At 38.3% G+C, this 21981-nt stretch overlaps 1 protein-coding gene across 9 annotated transcripts in view; it reads right to left on the bottom strand.

Annotated features, from left to right (window-relative positions):
• The window catches only part of BICD1 (BICD cargo adaptor 1), a 251349-nt gene that overhangs the window by 189348 nt on the left and 40020 nt on the right, over nucleotides 1-21981 (bottom strand). The window contains exon 3 of one of the 9 annotated variants that reach the window (XM_061125252.1): nucleotides 16304-16853. The exons of the other annotated variants lie outside the window; for them this stretch is intronic. The gene's annotated coding sequence lies outside the window, so the exon portion shown is untranslated. Of the gene's footprint in view, nucleotides 1-16303; nucleotides 16854-21981 lie in introns of those variants that run through there. 9 annotated transcript variants of the gene reach the window in all.

Raw genomic sequence — 21981 nt, 5'->3', positions numbered from 1 at the left:
TTTTTAATGGCTGAGTAATATTCCATGGTGTATATGTACCACAGCTTCCTTATCCATTCATCTGCTGATGGGCATCTAGGTTGCTTCCATGTCCTGGCTATTATAAACAGTGCTGTGATGAACATTGGGGTGCACGTGTCTCTTTCAGATCTGGTTTCCTCAGTGTGTATGCCCAGAAGTGGGATTGCTGGGTCATATGGCAGTTCTATGTCCAGTTTTTTAAGAAATCTCCACACTGTTTTCCATAGCGGCTGTACTAGTTTGCATTCCCACCAACAGTGTAAGAGGGTTCCCTTTTCTCCACACCCTCTCCATTAGCTGGAGTTTTAATCCAAACATCACTATTTCTACTATTACGGAATATATTAAATCTAAATAAATAGAAATCTAATATGTTAAAGGGGAGAAAATGCACAGTTTAAGAAAAATATACAATGTTAAAGAAAGAGAATTGTAGAAAATAAAGAACATATGCCATCTTTAAATTACTCTTACTTAAAAAGTATGAAAAATAAAGCATTTTTTCTTTTGTATTGTAAAACATTTTTATTAGAAGCCAGGAGCATGCAATACAAGAAACTTTTATGTACATGTAGGAAACTTTAAACTTATAAACATTAATGACTTCTTTACAAAACAAATATCTCATTAACTCTTGGACTTATCTATTTTGGAAGACCATTATCATTTCTATTATAAATTTCTTAAAGGATGCCACTCTTTAATACTTACTTCACTCATTCTCCTTATTCTGTTTATTGCTATACAAAACCCTAGTGTTTATTACACTATAAAAATAGTGACCTGATAATTAGAATTTTAGTATAATGTTATTTCAAAACAATCAAAAGCCTGGATATGTACTGTCACTTTATATGGTAATCAGAGGTAGCATTAATTATTCAAGAACTAAATGTTCTGATTTTAAGACTGTCTCACTCACTCCTAACATCAAATTCAACTCTTACATGGCATACAATTCATGAACAATATAAAGCTACTCCAACATAAACAAAAACTATGATTGTTAGATCACAGATCTTAGACATATGATCTAATAATTGTATATATTATTAGTTTTTAACTATTTCCCAGATAGCTTTCCCAAAAGGCTGTAGTAATTCACATTACCTCCAGTAAATATGAGTGTGTTCTCTTCTTAAATTCTCACCAGCACCAGGTATCATCACTCTCTTTGCTAATCTGACAGATAAACAATAGTATTTCAACATTACTTTAATACACATTTTTCTTACTGAAACTAAGGCTGAGCCTCTTTTCATGTTTGTTGGTCATTTAGATTTCCTCTTCTGTAGAATCCTATTCCTATTTTTTGTCTGCTGTAAGATTTATTTCAGGAACACTAATATAGTTCATTTTCAGGAAATCTACTAACATAATGTACTATATCAACAAAAAGAGAGGAGACACAAAGGAAGACACTGAGAGATTCCCACAATATTTTCATAAAACTCAGCAGTTAGGAAAAATAGGGAAAGCTTAAAATGTTAAATATGATAAAGACAATTTACCAAACGCAAACATCATACCAAATGACACATCAAAACCATATCCACTAAAATCAGCAACAAAACAAGAATGACAAATATTGTCATTATGACTGAATTTTTAAGAGGTTCTATATAAGAAAATAAATACTCAGTTGTTGTTTTTCAGTCATTCAGTCGTGTCCAACTCTTTGCTACCCCATGGACTGCAACACACCGGGCTTCCCTGTCCTTTACCATCTCCAGTTTACTCAAACTCAAGTCCAGTGAGTCAGTGATGCCATCCAACCATCTCATCCTCTGTTGTCCACTTCTCCTCTTGCTCTCAATCTTTTGTAGCATCAGAGTCTTTTCCAATGAGTCAGCTCTTTGCATCAGGTGACCAAAGTATTGAAGCTTCAGCTTCAGCACCAGTCCTTCCAATGAATATTCAGGGTTGATTTCCTTTTGGATTGACTGGTTTGATCTTGCTGCCCAAGGGACTCTCAAGAGATCTCCAGCACCACAACTGGAAGGCATCAATTCTTCGGCACTCAGTCTTTTTCACTGTCCAGCTCTCACATCCAAACGGGCTTCCCTGTTGGCTCAGATGGTAAAGAATCTGCCGGCAATGTGGGAAACCCAGGTTCAATCGCTGGGTCAGGAAGATCTGGAGAAGGGAATGGCTTCTCACTCCAGTATTCTTTCCTGGAGAATTCCATGGACAGAGGAGTCTGGCAGGCTACAGTCCATGGGGTTGCAAAGAGTCAGACACGACTGAACAACTAACACTTTCATTTTCACATCCATACATGACTACTGGACAAACCATAGCTTTGACTATATGGACCTTTGTAGGTAAATATTCAGTAAAATATCATAAAAGATAAAATTATACATCAGGAAACTGTACAATTATTTAGAAAACCAAAGACATGATGTTTCAAAAACTGTGATCCTTTTTTTAAATTAATTTTCATTGGAAGATAATTACTTTACAATATTGTGATGGTTTTTGCCATACATCAACATGAATTGGCCACAGGTATACATGCGTCTCCCCCATCCCAAACTCCCCTCCACCACCACCCTCTCTACCCTATCCATCTGGGTTGTACCAGAGCACCAGCTTTGGGTACTCTGCTTCATGCATTGAATTTTCAATGGTCTTCTAGTTTACATATGGTAAAGTACATGTTTTAATGTTACTCTCTCAAATCATCCCACCCTTGTCTTCTCCTACTGAGTCCAAAAGTCTCTTATTTACATCTGTGTCTCCTTTGCTGCCCTGCATGTAGGATTGTCAGTACCGCCCTTCTAAATTCCATATATATGCATTAATATACAGTATTTGTCTTTCTCTTTCTGACTTACTTCACTCAGTAAAATAGGGTCTAGGTTCATCCACCTCATTAGAACTGAATCAAATGCATTCCTTTTTACAATTGAGAATCCCAACCACAACTTCCTTATCCATTCATCTTCTGATGACATCTAGGTGGTTTCCATGTCCTAGTTATTGTAAAGAGTGTTGGAATGAACATTGGGATACATGTGTCTCTTTCAATTCTGGTTTCCTCAGGGTGTATGCGCAGCAGTGGGATTGCTGGGTTGTATGGCAAAAAACTGTGATTCTTGTAGAATTTTGTAAAGTGACTTAATGTCACATACATATCAGTAGATACCATACAACTGTCTAATGACCTAGAAGTTACACTCTTGCTTATTTACAAAAGAAAAATAAAATCATGACCATCAAAAGACTTATACAAGAATGCTTCATAGTATCTTTGTTCCTAATAACTATAAACTAAGGTCCATCGATAGGTAGACTGATAAACAAAATGTGATGCATTCGTAAACAGAAATACTCTCAGCAGTAAAAAGAAGAACTACTGAGATAAACACAGTAATACTGATGAACCTCAAAAACCTTATGTTAAGTTAAAGAAGTCAACACAAAAGAGCAGATCTCTATGAGCTGGTTTATACGATATTCTAGAGTAGATAATACCAATCTATAATGACAGGAATAGAAACAGTAATTACATCTGAGGGGCAAGAGACAAGGGGACTTTCTAGATGATGGGCATGTTCCATATCTTGAGTGACATAGTGGTCACTGAATTGTACACTTAAGATCTGAGTACTGTGGCATGTAAACTATACCTCGATGCAAATAATATCTCAATCATACATTAATAAAATTGGGAGGAAAAAGTTAAAGGAGAAACTGAAAAACTTTGGTATTCCATATAAAATAGTATAGTCACTTTGGAAAACAGTTTGGTAGTTTCCCAAAAACCAGAATATGAACCAGCAATTCTATTCCAAGGTACCTATCCAAGAAAAAGGAAAACATGTCTACAAAAAGACTTGCATGTGATGTTCATATCAGCATTGTTCTCAATAACCAGAAAGTGGAAACAATCCAACAATCCAACAACTAATGAACGAATAGGCAAAATGTGTTATATCCTTTCAATAGAATATTTTTAGCAACAAAGGAAGAAAGTACTGCTACAACACATGCCACAACATGGATGAACCTTAGTTAACATTATGCTAAGTGAAAGAAGCCAGTCACAAATATCACATATTATATGATCCCATTTATATGAAATGCCCAGAAAAGGCAAACCCAAGGAAACCAACCCCCATGGCTTGGCGGTAAAGAATCTGCCTGTAATGCAGTAGCTGCAGGACATGCGGGTTTGATCCCTGGGTATTAAAGATCCCCTGGAGGAGGAAATGGCAACCTATTCCAGTATTTCTGCTGGAAAAATCCCATGGACAGAGGAGCCTGGTGGGCTACAGTCCATGCAGTGGCAGAGTCAGACACTACTGAGAACAGAAGGCAAAAGATATATAAATATCCAATAGAGAAACAGTATACTAGGAAAAACTGTTTTTGAGACAAAGTTATAATATTCATAATTGACAAAGAACATCTATGAATTATGGGGGAAAACAATGAAATACCCAAAGGAAAAATGTGATGATGCCTTTTTATGTCCACCATAAATAAGATCAAAATATGTTCAAGATTATTATGCACAAACTGTTTTAAAACTCCGTGGGAAGAAGCAGACAGTTTCTCTGTATTTTGTTTTTTGATTTAATACAAAAATAGTTTTTGAAAGTCTTGGCGAGGGATAATTTGTGGAATAAGTGACTCTTAAAGACTTTACATTCCTTTATACAATATTTGTTGAATCCCAAATATGTGCAAGTTTCTTAAGAAATGTTTGATGGCAGCTGTATTTAAATAATTTTTCAGAGGAAAACTAAAATGAAAAAAGTGGCTAATAATTTCTAAAGAGTTGATAAGAATTGCATATGGAATGAGAGATTACTTTAGGGTATTTGATCTAGTTCTGAGCTACTGCATTTGTAAGAAAAGAGGCAACACTCTAAAGTTAAAATTAGGTGAGCATGACTCCCTAGCTGTTTTCTGTTTTCTTTCTCTCTCTCCCTCCCTTCCTTTCTCTTCTTTTCTTTTTACTTTCCATCTTCCTCCATCCTTTCGCCCCTCCTCCCTTCCTTAAGAAAGCATTTATAAAAATGATCTTGTAAGCTAAAGTTCTCATTGATAGCTGAGAAATAAGTCAACACTAAGTGTATCTCAACAGCAGTTAGTGTTGAGATAGCCAATCAGGTAAGCAGGATAGAGCTTTAAGGAATTTAAGGGGAAATTAGTATCTAGGAGTTAGACAGCTGATGGTAATTAGAGCTCTGCCCTAAATGGAGTAGGAGCCCTGGCCAGAGAGTTGAGAGCAGAGGAAGATAGTAAATTCATGCATTTTACGTTGCTGGTATTAGCTGGGTTTTGCTGTCATAACCATATAGGCATAACCATACCTGGTGGTGCTGGCTGAAAAAATAAACAATGTATAATCAAAGACAATAATCACAACGGACAATGACTTGGCTTAGGGCACAGAATAGAGATTAATATAATTAATGTCTAGAACATAACCACCTTGAGGGCAAAGACAAGGCCTGTCTTATTTAGCAGTGTATCCCCAATTTTGGTGCCGGCAAAGCACATGAAGGAATGAATAGATATTCTGTCCTACCCACCAACCATTCACAAAAGCATAAGAGCGTTAAACACTTCAGACTTCTCTACACAGGAAAGAGGTAAGAAGGCCTGAGCCTCGGGACTTCTCTACCCCTTCAAAAGATGTGAAATGGTGGGTAGGACTAATAGTGGGCAGGAGGTGAGTGAGAAGAAGGTGAATGGAGCCAGACCTACTCTAAGAAAGGTCTGGACTCTGACTCTCCTACTGCCTTTTCTCCGGGAGGGCTTTTTCTTCCACAGCAAAGTGCTATGATCCGAGATTCAAGTGTGAGTTTAGGGATAAAGAGGCAAAGTAGCTTGCTGGCAAGTCTATTTCCCGTAAAAAAAGGACTCTAAGGCTTTTGGGTAAAGAAACCTTGTCTTTTCCTCTATCACCAGTACCTAATATAATCCCTCCCACTCACAAAGATCCCAGCAGCAGTGGTGAGCCCAGCTAACAATAATCCACCAGCCACTGACTCTGTCCTCATAGGATAACTGGTTGTTCTACACTTACCACATGGAGACAGATAAAAGCCAGCCAGTAAGGAATACATTAGCACTCAGTCCTAAGTAGAAACAAATATTAAAATAAGGAAGGGAGGAAGGCAGGGAAAACTGATGCAAAGAAGGAAGAAAGGAAAGAAAAACCTATCTTAAAGACTAGTGCTCAGTTCCAGCAGTTTTAGTATTTTAAAAATACAAATACATAAATAACAAAAAAAGAAAAGCATTTACATTGCTAGCTCAGCCATAACATACTGTGATGTAATCCTTACTGTTTATTCCAGATGGGGAAGAACAAAGGGTACCCTGAGTGAGGAACCGTAGCAAAAGAAAAAAGTACTGACTGCTGTGTGTAGATCTTAAGTTATAAAGGAAAGCATCAAAATCTTGTTCTATGTGGGAATACTATACATCACACTTGCTAGGGACCTAATTTATGATGTGATTACATTTTAAAAATGACAGTAAAGTCTTAATTTCTAGTTCTCACCACATCCCCATCCCCTGCTCTGAGAGCAGGCTAACAGACCTGCCCTGCCTGGAGCACTGCCAACCATGCTGGCAGAGGGAGAAGAAATATGGCATGTTGTTCAAGCTCCCAAGGCTCCCACTGGAAAGGGATGTCTGTCTCACATTTCACAGGTCCAAACGCGTCAAGGTGCCATGTTTGAGTTCACCAGGGCAGGAATGTACAATGTTCCTACACAGAGGCACCCACAGAAAGGGTGTTCTTCCATAGTGAACACCTTTGTTTTGATCTCAGTCTCAAAAAGGAATTTCTTATCATTTTACTATTTTAAGAATGAATCTGGGTGATTATTTGAAATCTTATATTTGAAGGACAAGTCACTTAACCTCTGTGGGCCTCAATTTGCCTGAAATACTGTGATTGGACTAAATCAGGGTTTCCAACCTCAGCAGTATTGACATTTGGGTGTGAGAGCTTCCCTGCATATCGTGGGTGTTTAGCAGCATTCCTGGCCTTCACTTCGGGATGCCAAAGCTCCCAACCCAGAAGTGACAACCAAAATGTCTCCAGACATTGAGAGCTAGATGCTCTCTTTGTCACTTCAAATTCTCAAATTCAATGCTCCACTAACCTATGTTTAAACCAATAAGACTCTTTGCCAAATTTTGGACATACAAAATATGCCAGTCCAGGAAAGTAGTAACTACAATCTGTAAAGTAACATTTTGAAAGTGAGGCTTCACTTTCTATAGACACAAAATATAGATCCAAGAGCCTTCTATTATGCTAACTAAAGTTCTATAACCTTTAAAAAATAAAGTACACTACAGGGAAATGAGCAAACAATATTTCTGCAGAAGGCGGGGAACCAGATCCTTTTATGTGAGTAATGCTTAGGCTCTGTCCCAAAAAGGTTTCAAACGTTTAAGTGGTTTAGACATATTTTATTTATTGAATTTATATCCTGCCTTAATTCCAAAAAGCATCTGTGGCAGGTTGCAAAGAAGCATAGATAACAAAAATGGAAATAATATAATAAAGATAGGGGGAAATATGAACAAGAATGAACAAGAAGAAACAAATATTCTAGTCCTAAAAGTCAGCATCATTTCTGCAATTGTGCATAAAATGTAGCTCAGAATTTCGGGATGTCTAAGTAAAAGTCAGAAATAAAATAATTATATAATTTGCATTATTGGTTGGTAAAGAATCCACCTGCAAAGCAGGAGACCCAGGTTCAATCCCTGGGCCAGGAAGATCCCCTGGAGAAGGAAATGGCAACACACTCCAGTATTCTTGCCTGGAGAATTCCATGGACCAAGGAGCCTGGTGGGCTATAGTCCATGAGGTTGCAAACAGTTGGACATGGCTTAGTGAGTAAGCACACACAAGCACACATTTGCATTGTCAGAGAAGAAAAATTATTCTCTAGAGAAACAAGGTTTAATTTAGGAGTAGATATGTTTCATGTGAGAAAGACTCATATTCTATGGTTTCACAGGAAAAGATGCTTCTTGTATAATAGTTGAATATAATTTAAAACAACTTTTAAATACAATTTGTTTCTTTGGGAGGTGTTTCTTTGGGAAGCTAAAGCAACATGAAGAACTTTCCATAAAAGCTTCCAGTAACCTAGGTGATCTAAGGATGAGATGTCATTTGCCTACAAAAGCGGTTTTCAAAGTGCGATTGGTGGAGAAAACTTCAGAGAGAACCTTCTAGAGAAGTCAGACTGAGGTAAAACTGCACTTCCCCCCCCCATCACTAACTGTCCTCCTCGGAAGGCTCCTGTGACAAAATTCAAAAGGCACCAACCTAGAGAACAAAACGTTAAATGCCTAGAATGTATTCAACAATTCAACAAATATGTTATGTTCCTGCTAAGTATCAGAGTAAACATTATTGTATATATTATTATCCTTAAAATATTTTTTTCAGTTACACTTTTAATGAGAAAAGTGACAGTTCCCAGTACAATTCCAACAGAGCCTGAAGTGCTAATTAAGCCAGATCCTTAGACTTAAGAGAGTTTATCACTGCTCCCACTTGTATCACAGAAATGAAAGCTCCTGACCAGGATTCACTCCCGGGGCAGGAAGTCCCATTTCCTTAGAACAGACAGGGCACAGAGTCAGGATTCTTCTCATGAATTGATTTTGGATCCACTCAGGACCTAACCTAATGATTGTTTCACATAAAAATCGCTACAATGCTGAGAGTTGCTGAGGCAATCTGAGCCTAAAAATTTTTCTACATTAATGTTACCAGTGACCATCTACTGCTTTGACTTTCTGGCTTCTGTCAGCCAAATGCCACGTAACTGTTCTCACCTCAGCCTCAAGGACTGCCTTCCCTGACCCCTCTCCCTCAAGACCAGGCTAGAACCACCCTGAGCAGCTGGCTTTCATTCCCTGCCCTGAGTCCCTCACCAGGCCTTGTTCCTCTGTCCTGAACGGGGTCTTTTAAGCAGAAGGCTCATCCGGGCTAAGTCTTAACAGGTAAGTAGAAAGCAAGGGGCTTGCATAGAAAGCAATGGGGCTTTCCTGGTGGCTCAGACAGTAAAGAATCTGCCTGCAATGTGGGAGACCAGGGTTTGATCCCTGGGTTGGGACCATCCCCTGGAGAAAGGAATGACAACCTACTCCAGTATTCTGACCTGGAAAATTCCATGGACAGAGGAGACTAGTGAGCTACAGGGTATGGGGTTGCAAAGTGTCCAACGCAACTGAGCAACTAACGTGCATGCGCGCGCACACACACACACACACACAAAACAAGGAACAAAAAACTGCACCAGGGAACCGTAACTTTGAAACCTTCACTCTCCCTCCCACCGAGAATACAAAAGTATGCATTCTCAGGTTTATTTTATGATTCAAATGTCAATTGGAGGTCCTCTTTGAGAAAAGTGGGAGGTGAGAAAGGTGTTTGACCAAGAACGATAACTTGGCAAAGCTTAGTCATGTGTTAGTAGCTAGTTCTAAATAACATTAGGTAATCTGACGTAACTGACAGCATGAATAAGCTACAGAATGCAATCCTGTAACTGAACTAAATAACACAGAGCAGTCTGATAACTTCTCATTTACACATTGAAAAGAGTCTATGAAAATTATCTTTGCTTTATCAAAGTTAGTATTGAGAACTTGTAAATAGGTTAAATACATAGACATTAAAAAATATATCCGGGGACTTCCCTGGCAGTCCAGTGGTTAAGACTCTGTACTCTCAATGCAGGAGGCAAGGGTTCCAACCCTGGTCAGGGAACTAAGATCCCACATGCCTCTCTTTGTGGCAGAAAAAAAAAATTTTTTTAATAAAAAATAAAACCCAACTTTAAATAACAATAGCAAACACTTACATAGGCCCTACTATAAGCCAGGCATTATTTAGAGGGAAGAAAATACATTTATTTACATAAATATAAATACATGCCATCTCCTTTAACCTTAACATTATTGAGTACATTATTATTTCCTTTTTAAAGGTGAGGAAACTAACCCACAAAGAAATTAAGTTACTTCTCCAAGATCAAAAAACTTATGAGTGGTAGGGCTGGGATTGGTTTGCAGACATTTGGTTCTGTTCAAAACGTCCCTATGTCATTTGGTCCACACCAAAAGGTCCTTGATATTTGGTCCTGCTCAAACCTCTTGGCAAAGACCAAATATGCTCATGAACATTTGGACCAAATTTCAAGCACTTTTTTGGCATGGACCAAATGGCTCGCAGATGTTCTGGACAGAACCAAATATCCTGCAAGGCTGGGATTTGATGCAAGGAAGCTGGGCTGCAGAATCTGTGCTTTTAACCACTATGAAAGACCCTCTCTGGGTTTCACATGTGACGTAACATTGGGAAGATCCCTGTCAAATAAGAATGACTCTCAGCTACTTCCCTATAACTGCTATGTGCCCATAAAAGGAGAAATATTTTTAAATTCTAAGCAAAACATGAATACATATGAATAACTTCAACAAAGCCAGGTCCTGTAATCTATTCTCCAGTCTGTCATAAATGCATCTTTGCTTTTCTATTTCAGAATATTGGCAAACATTTTACTTCTCATTTTCATTTCATTCCAATAACACAGCTTTCATACACTTATGAATTAGGTAGTAGCTGAAAATATATGATTATTTTGTGATCTACATAACCTAGACTTGATTCTGGAAAAGAGAAAAGAATATCTAGAATTTAAGAAATGGAATCTGAAGCATTCTTTTGAACTGATTTAAAACAAGTTATTTTCTTCTTATAAAAATAATGCATGTTATGGTAGAAATTTAAAAAATACAATCTAAGAAAAACAAAGTTAAAACTTATGGCCCAGTGATAACCAATGCAAACACTGTCAATTTTATTTCTATGCTGAAACCAGCTACCACTTACTTGGAATTTAAAGATTTGTAAGGCATCATGCCAAGCTCTTATGTTTTCTTGTTAAATCTTCATAAAAAGCTACATGGAAAATATTATTATTCCCATTTTGGGGGGTAACTGAGGCTTCGAGAAGTCTAGAAACCTCAGTCAGGTGTTCCAACCTAGGACTAGAAAACTGCTAATACGATGAGTCCAATGAGGCAGGCACCCCATCTACAACCCCATTTTAGGTACTGTGTTGGATAGAGGTTTAACAAATGTGGTTAGCTTTCATTCTCCCCCAGTTTTATCCCTTTTTTCATTTAAACACAGGTTTACTTTAACTTGGGATTTCTCAACTTGGGCAGTAATGACACTGTTGGCTGAATGACTCTTTGTTGTGGGCCCTGTCCTATGCAATGTAGGACTTTGGATGTTTAGCAGCATCCCTGGACTCTAGCCACTAGATACCAGTAGTGTTGCTCCCCTAGTTGTGAAAACCAAGAATGTCACCAGACACTGTGAAAGGGGGAGGGTGGACAAAACAGCCCCCAACTGTGGTAGCCTGATTTTAAGATAGTCTGTTAACTGAAATAACTATTCTCATAAAACTAATTCAATAAAAATTACCTACAAATCTCCTTTTATAAAGGCACCCTTCAGAATTCTTAAAGGGGTCCCCATGTACTTCTCTCTAGTTTCTAGGTATTCTGCATCATTTTACAGTTTAGTTTTTGAATAGTTGAATGCTTACAAGTCTTCAAATCAGTCAAATTATAAATCAGCTTAAGGCTAACTGCCAAATCTTGAAAAATGAACTTTAGCCAACTATCTTCTCAAATACTTTTATAGAAATCTGAACAGTCAATTCCTGCAGTCTCTTTTCAAAGAGACTTCTAGTTATTCCACACTAGTAATTTGTTCTCATAATATTCTATCAGTATATATACTCTCTATACATTCTATATCACGAGTTTATATACTCACAAACCCCATTCATCTTCACTGCAGTTCTTGAGTCTGAAATGAAATACAAGCTCCCAAGGAATGCTTTGTCTAAACTATCATGGTCCCCCCTTTGGGTCCTTCTTAGGGAAGATCTCCCTCTGGTTCAGCAAAAGCAGGGTAGTGTCATCTAATTATGCCCTGATGATCCTAGGCTTGCCATTTCCCCTACAGTGTTAGGATGTACAGCTATCAGGGAGCTCATTAAAAATAATTTTGATGAAGAGCAGAAACACTGACAATTAGCTCCAGTGACCTTCTAAAATTCATTTTACTGCTTGATTTTTTTCCCCAGCGCAGCAGTCAGATTGTTTTCTAGACTGTTAATGGATTCACTTTTGTCCTTTGAGGCCCTTGAAGAACAATCTTTTTCTCCTTAACTATCAATGTGCTATTGAATGGGATTTCTGAATCCATACAGCAATGTCCCCCCTTTGACCCTCAGAACTAAGGAATAGAGATAAAGACAGGTTATATTTGGCTTTCTCTAAGTACCCTAATTGCCTCTATAACAAATACCATAAAGTTTCATTTAACAAGTTTTTTCCCAGTCCATTCACTTTCCTCCATGCAGGGAACATCTGTAGTCTAAAATACTGATTGCTTTGATGTCAATAAAACAGAGAAAAAAGATAAACATAAATTATGTGGATTCCAGTTTGTGCTTCTTCCAGCTCAGCATTTCTCATGATGTACTCTGTATATAAGTTAAATAAGCAGGGTGACAATATACAGCCTTGAGGTACTCCTTTTCCTATTTGGAACCAGTCTGTTCCATGTCCAGTTCTAACTGTTGCTTCCTGACCTGCATATAGGTTTCTCAAGAGGCAGGTCAGGTGGTCTTGTATTCCCATCTCTTTCAGAATTTTCCACAGTTTATTGTGATCCACACAGTCAAAGGCTTTGGCATAGTCAATAATGCAGAAATAGACGTTTTTCTGAAACTCTCTTGCTTTTTCAATGGTCCAGCAGATGTTGACAATTTGATCTCTAGTTCCTCTGCCTTTTTCAAAACCAGCTTGAACATCTGGAAGTTCACAGTTCACATATTGCTGAAGACTGGCTTGGAGAATTTTGAGCATTACTTTACTAGCGTGTGAGATGAGTGCAATTGTGTGGTAGTTTGAACATTCTTTGGCATTGCCTTGCTTTGGGATTGGAATGAAAACTGACCTTTTCCAGTCCTGTGACCACTGCTGAGTTTTCCAAATTTCCTGGCATATTGAGTGCAGCACTTTCACAGCATCATCTTTCAGGATTTGAAATAGCTCAACTGGAATTCTGTCACCTCCACTAGCTTTGTTTGTAGTGATGCTTTCTAAGGCACACTTGACTTCACATTCCGGGATGTCTGGCTCTAGGTGAGTGATCACACCATTGTGATTATCTGGGTCATGAAGATCTTTTTTGTATAGTTCTTCTGTGTATTCTCACCACCTCTTCTTAATATCTTCTGCTTCTGTTAGGTCCATACCATTTCTGTCCTTTATCGAGCCCATCTTTTCATGAAATGTTCCCTTGGTATATCTAATTTTCTTGAAGAGAACTCTAGTCTTTCCCATTCTGTTGGTTTCCTCTCTTTCTTTGCATTGATCGCTGAGGAAGGCTTTCTTTTCTCTCCTTGCTATTCTTTGGAACTCTGCATTCAAATGGGAATATCTTTCCTTTTCTCCTTTGCTTTTTGCTTCTTTTCTTTTCACAGCTATTTGGAAGGCCTCCTCAGACAGCCATTTTGCCTTTTTGCATTTCTTTTCCATGGGGATAGTCTTGATCCCTGTCTCCTGTACAATGTCACGAACCTCCGTCCATAGTTCATCAGATACTCTGTCTATCAGATCTAGTCCCTTAAATCTATTTCTCACTTCCACTGTATAATCATAAGGGATCAAGATTGCTGGGAGAAATATCAATAACCTCAGATATGCAGATGACACCACCCTTATGGCAGAAAGTGAAGAGGAACTAAAAAGCCTCTTGATGAAAGTGAAAGAGCAGAGTGAAAAAGTTGGCTCAGAGCTCAACATTCAGAAAACTAAGATCTGGTCCCATCACTTCATGGGAAATAGATGGGGAGACAGTGGAAACAGTGGCAGACTTTATTTTTGGGGGGCTCCAAAATCACTGCAGATGGTGACTGCAGCCATGAAATTAAAAGACGCTTACTCCTTGGAAGGAAAGTTATGACCAACCTAGATAGCATATTAAAAAGCAGAGACATTACTTTGCCAACAAAGGTCCATGTAGTCAAGGTTTTTCCAGTGGTCATGTAGGTATGTGAGAGTTGGACTGTGAAGAAAGCTGAGCAGCGAAAAATTGATGCTTTTGAACTGTGGTGTTGGAGAAGACTCTTGAGAGTCCTTTGGAATGCAAGGAGATCCAACCAGTCCATCCTAAAGGAGATCAGTCCTGGGTGTTCATTGGAAGGACTGATGCTGAAGCTGAAACTCCAATACTTTGGCCACCTGATGAAAAGAGTTGACTCATTGGAAAAGACCCTGATGCTGGGAGGGACTGGGGGCAGGAGGAGAAGGGGCCAACAGAGGATGAGATAGCTGGATGGCATCACCGACTTGATGGACATGAGTTTGAGTAAACTCTGGGAGTTGGTGACGGACAGGGAGGCCTGGCGTGCTGCAATTCATGGGGTCGCAAAGAATCAGGCACGACTGAGTGACTGAACTGAACTGAACTGAAACTTTCTTTAGTCTCTCACTTTTGAACCACCTGTTCTGGTTTATCTTCAGTTTACACAGTGGAAAGAACTGACTGTTAAGTGAACTCCTGTGAATTGGTGCGTAATAGCCTGGTCATTAAAGCCACCAAAAGAAAAAAAAAAAAAAACCTGTAATAGTAAATCAGTATCATTGATAAAACAAGACAAAGTCTGTAGATTATCAGGTTAATCAACAGAAGCTGCTATAATAGACAACCCTATAAATTTCAATGGTTTAACTCAACAAGTGTCTATTTTTCACTCAGGTAAAGTCTAAAGTAGATTGGACGGCCCTCCTCCAGCTATGCCTCTCCAAGTTTATTTCAGCAGGGGAAGAAAGGGACAAAGGAAACACACTGTCTCCCAACACCTTGGCCTGTAAGTGACACCAGTGAATTCTGTTCACAGGTCATAGTCTAAAACTAGCCTCAGGACCCTAACTCAACTAAAAGGGAAATGGGCCAGGTACAGGCACATGAGTATTTGGTGAGCACTAGAATGTATGTTCAAAACATGTTACTATAATATTGAAAAACTGAAAATATAAACTTTTCTATTCCACTTAAATATTATTTTCAAACCATTAAAATGTTTTCCAAGCTCCTAATATAACCTTGAGTAAATAAGCAGGATACAATCTGAATATATATTATCTTTCAAAGAAAAAAAAAACTATAGGAAAACAATTTTGTTGTTACCAACAGTTATCTCTGTATAGTATGATTCCAAATATTTAATGTTATTCTTTATATACATCCTTAATGTGAAATTATCCACAATGAGCATGAATTAAGAATTTATATCAATCAAATAAAATTAGAGTATCAACCCACTTCAGTACACTGTGCATAGTAAACCCTCTATTACTGTATGAATGAAAAGGAAACAGAAAGAATTAAATGAGATTTGTTACATTCTTACATAAAAATCTATTACAATAGAATTCAAATTCTATTTTTTAATCAAAGAATTTCTATTTCCTATTAGAAAACAAAGCTTTGATGAATATGGTTAGAATTACAACAGGTAACATTATTGGCAAGTTACCACTAGCCAGGTATGTGCTAAGCATGTAACAGTCCTTATCTCATTTATTCCTCAAACTTATATTTGGAAATAAGATTATACCCAGTTACAGATTTGGAAGTTGGGGCACACAGAAGGGAAAGAGGATTTGACTTCAGATAGCAGGACTTTGGAGCCCACCCTCCTAACAACTACCCTATACATATTAGTTATTTTTTGACACTGAAAAATCATAATGTACATTGCATTCTTCCAGAGATTGCTAAATGACTGTAAACTTTCAAGGAGGCAAAATGGATACTGTACATTGGTGCTTAACATTCATTCTAACTTCTTTCTAATGAGCCTTCTTTCCAAGTAGAAGCTGGAATATTAAAACTACATTTTTTAGGACTGCCTTGCAGGTAGGTTTTTGAGTGTGATTTAGAGTCACTGTAGACACACCGTTGTGGGATTTAACTGGAGGAAGTAAGGCTGAGGTTAACGCTGGTTCTGCTATCCAGCATGGTCATGGTGGAATTTTCCTTCTCAGTTACAATCCTACCAGAGACTGCAGCGCCAAGTCTCTTGCTTCACGGATGATGAAGGGGGTGATGAGGGACATCCTTTTACTGGGCATATGACAGCAGGCAGGGCATGATTCTGCAATGAGCAACAGTGTCTGCAGTTTCCTGATCATGTTGGCTTCTTTACTACTGTCATGGTGGTATAACTCTGAAGCTGACAGCTTCCCAATATCAGAAAATTGAACAAAAATCCATGAAGGGTCACAGACGCATTAAAAAATATTCATCAGAGCATTCTGTTTTGCTAGACACTATTCCGTAGTACGTGGTAGGAATACAATCACAAGTAAAATATACATGTTCCCGTACTTAGGGAGCTTTCAGCCTAGTTGGGGTGGGGGAGCAGAAATTAACAAATTAATTATACAAATAAATGTTTATTTACAATTATGGTACTAATACTCTTAAAGTTCGGCCTTTCATCTTACTCCCTGGAAAGTGAATACCATCAAGAATTTCTAGAATTCACTTCAACTTACTGAATATTTAGTCCAGTTTATTGATCAAAAATTTCAAATTAAGGTAAGTTATAATCAGGAGTTTAGATATCAAATAAAGACAAATTCAAGCCAGTAATGATGACAATGCAAAACTTCCAAGATCTTCTGGCAAATGGCTACAGTTCAACAGTTACCGTAAGCAAAAGTATTCTCTCCTAAAGACAAAGAAGAAAAATATAATCATGATGTCAGTGCTGTGGAAAGTTGGTCATATTGACATGCCTTTAATGGAGTCTATGTCTCTGGTTGAATGACATTGATCTCACTAATGTTCTTTCTAATGTCAGCTCCCTTTCATTTGTTATACTGCATGCCATTTTTCAGCTTGGAAGGATTACTACTCAGCATTAGGATAAGTAATGATTTGGCAAGGTTATCTTCAGGCTCAAATTTTTGACAACGTTGGGGGGCGGGCTCAGCAAGTCATGTAAAAGACTGGATTTAGGTGAGTCTCAAGAAATATTGTCATCCAAATCTTCTTCTTTCTGTATATGAATAGATTATGGGCAATATCAGGTAATATTGTACATTAAGACTTCCAGACAAAAAATAAATATATTGCTTATAGAGTTGTAGAGTTAACCTATCCCACTGAAATAGTTGTTTAAAAAATAAATGATGTTAGATATTTATAAGGTTATATCATGTATAGTTTTGTTGCAAATAAAGCAAATTTGGGTAGAGCTTAAGTACAAGTGAAACATTATCTAACTTCATTTGTTTTAACTTAATTATATAATAAGGAAAATGGAAAATTAGTACAGGTATGTATATGTGTGTGTGTGTGTGTGTGTGTGTGTGCGTGAAAGAGAGAGAGGGAGAGATCTGAAACTTAATTATATAAAAATAGGTTTCACCATTAACAGGAGAATCTACTCAACTCAGTATCTTATACATAATATACTCTAAATTGTTGCATGAATGAATGAATATGAAAGACAAAAACAATTTTAAGTGGCACCACTGTACTTCAAAATAATTCATATTTTCATACCAGATTATAAGGATTAAAATTGATTTCAATAAACTAGCTCTTCTTACCCAGATTTAATATTGAAAAACTCATGCTTCCTGACTGTCCAAAATCTGTACTGAGGCACAAAAAAAAATTTTTTTAAGTGAGGCACTTCCATCTTCAAGGTAAATGAACAAAATCTCAACAAGAGTGGTTACTTTGAACCATATTTTTGGAATTATTACTAAAAGATATGATAGATTTTTAAAGATACCTTAGATTGAAATAGTTTAGCTTTGTGTTAGAGGTGTCAGATGCCAAACACACATGTCATTGTCACAACTGGGCAATATCCTCCCAATTTTGCAAGTGAGAAATCCGAGGCTTGGAGAGATCAATACTCCCCAAGAGTGACAAATGGGCATGGTGGGGCCTGGATTTGAACTTCAGCCTGTTAGGCCCAACCCATGCTACACAAAGAAAGCTGTGCTCCAAGTGGGCAGCCATGTGACTCCTGCTGAAAGGGAACCCCAACTATAGGTAGGAATTAACTGCCCTACTTCCCCCCGGGCACAGAGATGGCAAGGCAATTGGGGAAGAATGTCAATGCACCAGGGAAGCAGAGTTCAAGCCAGAGTCCCAGTAAGATGGTTAACATGGCGACTTTTGCTGGGGGACATATATAACCAGCAATCATGGTGACATATCAAACACTGGGTCTTTGGATGCAAGACAATTTCAGAATCCCATCTGCTGGTGAACTGATCCACTCTGAACACTTTGCCAGGATGGGCTTTTGGAACAAAGATGTTGGGGCAGCATGGACAGTAAAGGCTGTCAGTAAAGGCAGTAGCTTTTAACAGTAAAGCTGTTAAAAGTAAAGGCTGAAGCTAACAGGATTGGGAGGACACACAGGCTTTGGTTACTGTACCATGATGTTACAGCAATGCCCAACAGGGCCACAGGTATGTGTAGCATTACTGAGGCTACAATGAATAGCCCCAGACCACTACATGTCTTGTAGTTTTTCTCTCTTCCTTCCCTGGCAGCCTACTGGGAGTCACTTTTTGCTGTCAGTATGCATGATGAGCAACTTCTCTCTCCCCTACTCTATCAGCATCTCCAAAAACAAACATCTTACTAATATAGCTAAATCTATATTCTACAAAACTTGTAAACCAAACTTGTTTGATGGTATACAAATTATACTCATATCACTGGTCCCATTCTTTCATTCATTCATGCAACGGGCATTTCTTAAGCATCTTTAATCAAAAGTGGCAGGCATTGTGCAAGGCCCTAGGAAAAGAACACCAAAGACCAAGTTCCTGCATTTGAAGAGCTCATAAACCAGCAGGAACAGAGAGGAGGGACTATAAAATGACACTTTGGGACCTCACAGGGGCTGTAACAGAGTTCTGTACAAGTGTGAAAGTTGCATAGAGTTGGAAGCAAAGCTCTCATGAGACTCATGGAGGGTTGTTGGCAAATAAATTACATGAACGTCTCTGCATCCTGGACAGGGGCCAAATCCACCACCATAAGAATTTAAAGATGAATAGCTAACATTTGTTGAATGCTTACTCTGTGTCAAAGGTATTCTTTTCACATATTAACTCATTTAGTTCTTATGACAACCTTAATGTGTTGCTATTATTTTTATTTTCCTTTTACATCTGGAAAATGAGCCACAGAGAAGTTAAATAACATGCCCAAGCTCATACCACTAGAGGTGCCATGATCTAAAACCAGGTAGCCTAATTCCAAAGCCCATACCTTAACTATTTAACTATATCACTGCCTCAATCCTCAGCACACAGTAGGTACCCAATAATTAATGGTCATATTTAAATTAAATAAACTTTGTGACATCTGTTGGCTAAGGGTCCTTTAGGTACTAAAAGTATAACCGTAGAGGAGGCCAGCCTCATTACCAACCTTCATGTATATTTTCATTTGGCACCAAAACCCTTTGGGGATTATGATCCCCATTTTGCAGATGCAGAGACTGACACAAAGGGAAGTTAAACTTGCCCCAAATCACACAGCCGCTCCAAGGCAGACAGTGGATTTGGTCCAGGCAGGCAGTCTTCAGAACCCACACTCTTAATCATGACAGCAAAGTGAAAAAAATGTAAACAGGTTAAAAAGTAAATTTCCAAGGTAAAATTCATTAGGCTACACCCAATGAAGACAGGAATAAAAGGAGAGAGAGAGACTGAAAGAATACCTAGGAAATAAACTATCATGCTAAGAAGACAAAGAAATGGTGGTAAGAAGATTTAGGACGGGATGCCTCCTAGTACCTCCCGGTAGTACCCTTGAGCCCCCAGAATCTTGTTTCCTTCCAGAATGAGCAGAAAATGTGGGGGCACACCCTTGATTTATCACTTTTAATATTTGGACATAGACTGTGCAGGCTTCTGTTTATCCTCTTGTCCTAGGCTCCCAAAGTGCTTAGGGGTGGCTCTGAAAATCTATTAATGTAAACTAGCCAAAATAATAACACAGCATCTGCATTTTGCTCCTAGACAAAGAGGTTTGCCCTACTGACATTTCATACATTCTACAGAAGTTAGATTCCTCAGCATCCATAAGAGTGAATCTGAGTTCTTCATTACCATTTGTATCTGTACATAAAGGATACTACAAAAAGGAATAAGCAATAAAAAATGAAATTCAAATGGACACACAGAGGCAGGGATCAAGTACTTATCTCTGAAAATAAGGCTCTAGACTCAAAATAATTATAATAGTACAGAAGTGTGATTTCTAAAGAACTTCATCTGTTGAATTAACATCTAATATTTTAAAACATATGCCAATCCCACCCACATTTGTTAAATCTGTAAAAACCAGACCTTTCATTTAGAAAAATAATAATTATAACTAATACACACATACCAGTAATTATATTTCAGGCAACAGTTTAAAATATTTTATATTTACTAACTCATTTAGTCTATGTATGTGTGTATCTGTCTGTCTATATATGTATATACATGATACACACTCACACAAATATATTCAGATTGACAACAGCTAATTTATACTAACCCAGAGATAGTCACCTTAGCGATATTGACATTTTTGGTCAGATCATTCTTTGTTTTGGAGGGATGTCCAATGTGTTGTAAGACATTTAGCAGCCAGCAGCAACCTCCAATTGCAATGGCCAAAAATGTCTCCAGACACTGCCAAATGTCTCCCAAGGTGGAGGATGGAGATGAAGAGGGCAAATTACTCCCAGTTAAGAACCACAAATACATACTAATTCATTCTGTATACGTATACAGGGGTGGAGATGTGCATATATATCTATATTATACATCTATAGAGAGCAAGGAAAAATGATGTATAAATATGTATGTGTGTGTGTGTGTGCTAAGTGACTTCAGCCGTGTCCGACTCTTTGTGACACCATGGACTGCAGCCTGCTAGGCTCGTCTGTCCACGGGATTCTCCAGGCAAGAATACTGGAGTGGGATGCCATGCCCTCCTCCAGGGATCTTCCCTGGCGCAGGGATCGAATCTGCGTCTCTTCCATCTCCTGCATTGGCAGGTGGGTTCTTTACTACCAGTGCCACCTGGGAAGCCCTATGTATAAATAGATAAACGGTGGTGGTGATTTGGTGGTGGTTTAGTCACTAAGCCGTATCTGACTCTTGCGACCCCAGGGACTGTAACCTGCCAGGCTCTTCTGTCCACAGGATTCTCCAGGCAAGAATACTGGAGTGGGTTGCCATTTCCTCCTCCAATAAATAGATAAATATGTATAGATAAACAAATATGGAAACCCCACAAGGTAATACATACATTTTACAAATAAGAAGACTGAGGCACAGGGATGTTAAGTAACATCCCACAGTTTAGCAAGTAACAAACCTAGAATTAAACCCACACAGTTTTGAAGTCATGCTCCCAAACACTGACCTACACTGTATAATATAAACAATTTAATAAATAAATAAAAGTCTAAACTACAGTCTACAACTCCTTCTTGGAAGACAACATGGTACAAAAGATCACAGTATTTGATGTCTGGAAAATCTAGTTTTGGCTCCTGTCTCTTCTGGTTATGTATCCTCAGGCAAATTTTTACCATGTTATAGCTCAGTTGGTAAAGAATCCACCTGCAATGCAAGAGACCCCGGTTCGATTCCCGGGTCAGGAAGATCCGCTGGAGGGGATAGGCTACCCACTCCAGTATTGTTGGGCTTCCCTTGTGGCTAAGCTGGTAAAGAATCCGCCTGCAATGTGGGAGACCTGGGTTTGATCCCTGGGTTGGGAAGATCCACTGGAGAAGATAAGGCTGCCCACTCCAGTAT

This window comes from Dama dama, chromosome 22 (assembly GCF_033118175.1).
Source record: "Dama dama isolate Ldn47 chromosome 22, ASM3311817v1, whole genome shotgun sequence".
Classification (NCBI taxonomy): Eukaryota; Metazoa; Chordata; class Mammalia; order Artiodactyla; family Cervidae; genus Dama; species Dama dama.
Note: the sequence above shows the minus strand (reverse complement) of the source record. Positions and strands in the feature narration are given on the sequence as shown.